The sequence below is a fragment of the Pteropus vampyrus genome, unplaced genomic scaffold (assembly GCF_000151845.1).
Source record: "Pteropus vampyrus isolate Shadow unplaced genomic scaffold, Pvam_2.0 Scaffold431, whole genome shotgun sequence".
NCBI classification, from domain to species: domain Eukaryota; kingdom Metazoa; phylum Chordata; class Mammalia; order Chiroptera; family Pteropodidae; genus Pteropus; species Pteropus vampyrus.
The window spans coordinates 76,563-80,185 of NW_011889212.1; positions in this window are offsets into that span (position 1 = coordinate 76,563).

The window sequence follows — 3,623 nt, forward strand, 5'->3', positions numbered from 1 at the left end:
GCTCAGCCAGAAGAAAAGAAAAAATATTGCCATTTGCAAAAACATGGGTAGATTATCATGCTAAGCAAAATAAGTCAGACAGAAAAAGTTGAGAAGCATATGATTTCACTCATATGTGGAATATAAAACTGAAAGCAGCAAATGAATATGACAAACAAACAGAGACTCATGGACCCAGACAATAGTTTAGTGGTTACCAGAGGGGATGGGTGGAGAGTAGAGGTACATAGGGATAAAGGAGGTCAAATACATGGAGGTTAAATACAGAAGGAAATTTAACTTTGGATGGTGAAGACACAATGCAATATACATATGATATATTATTGAATTGTACACTTGAAAACTATATGATTTTATTAACCAATGTCACCCCAATAAATTTAATTAAAAAAGGAATATATTTCTTATATACTTACAAAAACTAGCAATGATCACAGAAAGAAAGACAAGCAAAAGTATGTCTATTAATAAGGCAAATTTGCACCAAGGGAAACATTTCTAATCCAGTAAAATATGAAAGGATTACTTAAAAGCAAGTGTTTCTCATTCATAATTAAACATAAATGATCTCAGTATTTGGGAGCTCAATGTAAAGCAATTGGAAAATGAATACAACATGAAATTTATCTCATTGTTGCATCATGGAGATCTCTAAGCAGAAGACTCAAAAGTTACAGGTCTTGAACCATGGTTGAAAGGTAAGTATAAATTAGATTCACAATTTATCAATTACTCTGAGAGAACACTACTTTAAGATAGTGTTAGTAGTAGTAGTATTTCAAAAAAAAAAAACCATGTGATCAGGTTGAGATATTTATAGGATTTGGGGATCTGAACTGAAGATGTGGCAGCCTGACCCTGCCTGACCACTTCCTGCTCAAACGAGTTAGTTCCTGACTGCACTCCCCACCCTTCCCCAGGACTCCCCAGCTGACATGGCAATCTGAAAACCCGCTTAAACAATTAAGCTGGTTTCCATATAGTTTGGCAACCAATCGATGTTCTCTTTATGTTCTCCTTTTGTGGAATATCTATAGCTGTGTGGGAATGCAGAAGTACAAGTTGGTATAAAACTGGCCACCATGTTACAATCGGGGGTCAGCCTTTGGATAAGAATCCGCTGAGCCAGTGCTGGCATCAATAAATGCTGCTTCCTGCTTATAGCCTTGGTGTCCCTACTGAGAATCCTACAACAAAGATTTGAGATATTTGGAAACTAAATGGTAATTGAAATTAAATGGTAATTGATAAAGTTTATGGCACCATAGTTTAGACTTGATGGAGACAATGTGATATGAGAAGTGAAGGTAGTCTTAATAAATAAACTATTGTTTGGTAAGTGACCTAAGCTGTTTTTCTATGTGAGAAATCTATTATTCTCAAATAATTTTCACTTTCTCAGAGGAGCATAATGATTGAATAGATTTATTTCCAGGAATTTAATGATGATGATTGGTGACGTTATTTGCTTTGAATCTCTAATTTCTTATGCAAGAATTTTCTTGAACAAATAAGAAACCTTATACAAGTATCCTCAGTTCATAGTCTGGATATAATCTATGTCGATTTAGGTGTGATCAGTTCTGTTTACCATTTCACCAATAGGAAGGAATAGAAGAAATTTTTATATTTAGTAAAGTTGGAGTTGGATGGTGAATGTTTTCTAGTCCAACTCTGAGATTCTATATATTTTCAAATATTCTCAAAGGCCCCTGAGAGGTTAAATTTATTTATGAATTCTATAATGCCATTTCATATAGTCATCGTTCATTATAATGTCTTAAGTATATACACAATCATTAATACATTAATATGTATAGTTATTCAATACATATTTTAAATAAATAGTATATTGTGGGATTTGTAAATATTGATATACTATTTATTTAATTTTTTTTCTTTGCTAGGCCTTGATATGTCTGATATATGAACAGAAGAATAAAGAATAAGAAATTTTTATTGGGCATGATCAAACTCTATTAATTTGAGCATCTCATCTAAGAATCTGTTCTCACATTTTAGGAATTACTTATACAGCAACATCCTCTTTTTGCTTCTAGTCCTTCATTTAACTTATACTTTTCCCAAAGGTCATGGGTCTTCACAACTGTAAGTAGAAAGGAAATTGTCTATTTTAATTCAGCTAAGTTATAAAGAAAATTTAATGAGTTATGAGATATTATTATAATGCAAATTTTGATATGGCTATCTTCAATAAAACACACAAAAATGATAGAAACATCCAGAAAAATTGAAAGCTACTTTTCCTCTCTGGATACTATACATTTCTCTTTATTTTACATACATTAGTGGCTTCAATTCCACAGGATTATTATTAGTATAGAAAGCTTCAGGTTGAGCAGAATCAAGGAGATAGCAGATTAATCTGCATTTACACTTAAATAATTATCATGTGAATGCTTCTCCCTTATAAAAGAGAAAAATAAATACTTAGTTTCAGAGAGGAGATACTTTACCAATAAAAGTCACACTTACACAAATTATAACATTAATATTATTTTGGAGTCTATTTTGCTAGAAGGAGAATACGCTCTGGACCATGAATGACCTTTGAATCCTAGACTGCCTTCATATTAATTATCTGACATAGGATAAATAAATTAATTTACTTGAATTTCAGTTTCTTCAAAGTTAGCAATAATTTACTGGGTTGATGTGAGGAAAAATGTGATTTTATATGTGAAAAAGTAAAAGTAAACAACACATACAAGTGCTTTTTAAATTCCTAAGCATGACTCATCAGAAGGAAGGTTTACTTCTACTGTCAAAATATTTCTAGCTGAATTCATGGAAATTTGACCACTCTTGGAATATTATTAAATCTATGGATTTTGCTAGCCTGAAAGATCATGTCCATATTTTTATTTGAAGCTATGTTACATAAAAAGTCCCTTGACCTACGGTTATGCGTAAATGTTTGTGTAAAGTGAATGGTGTGTTTATGGGTAGGACATGGAATGATGATAGAAAACCATATATAGTTTATCATTTCAGAATCCTAAGATAATTTCTACATGCGCTGAATAAATTTCTATATTCGAAGCATATGACATAAATTGAACAATAGTAAAGTTTGAACAGATGCCTGTGATACAATTAACTTTTGAGAATCAAAAAATATATTATTAAAGATATGAATAATCCCAAAATGTAGATATTACATTGTTTTAAATTAACTTAGTGATGAATGTCTATAACACCAAGAATTAATGAGTGATTTTCAATTCACTTCATGCAAAACAGTAGCCAGTATTTGGGTCATTTGTAGAGCATTTCTAGGAAGCAATGAAAGGTAGACTTTGAATCAAGAAGAGAAAGAGACTTCCCAGGAGATTATTATGCTCAGGAGACAGCTGTATGAATAATACAGACACTCAAACCAGGTCATAGGAATTCCTGATTTTGGACAAAGAAGAGAAAGCTGGTCCTCTAGGACATTAGCAAACACTCTGCCTTCAGATGCCAGGTAAGATAAAAAACATTCTTTATCTGGATTTGGAAGAGCACTATGACAAAAGAGACTGTATAAATTAGTGAGTAGAGAAACTCTAGACTATAAGGAGTCACAGGAGTCTAGAAATGTTTCTGTGAAAATGTCTCTT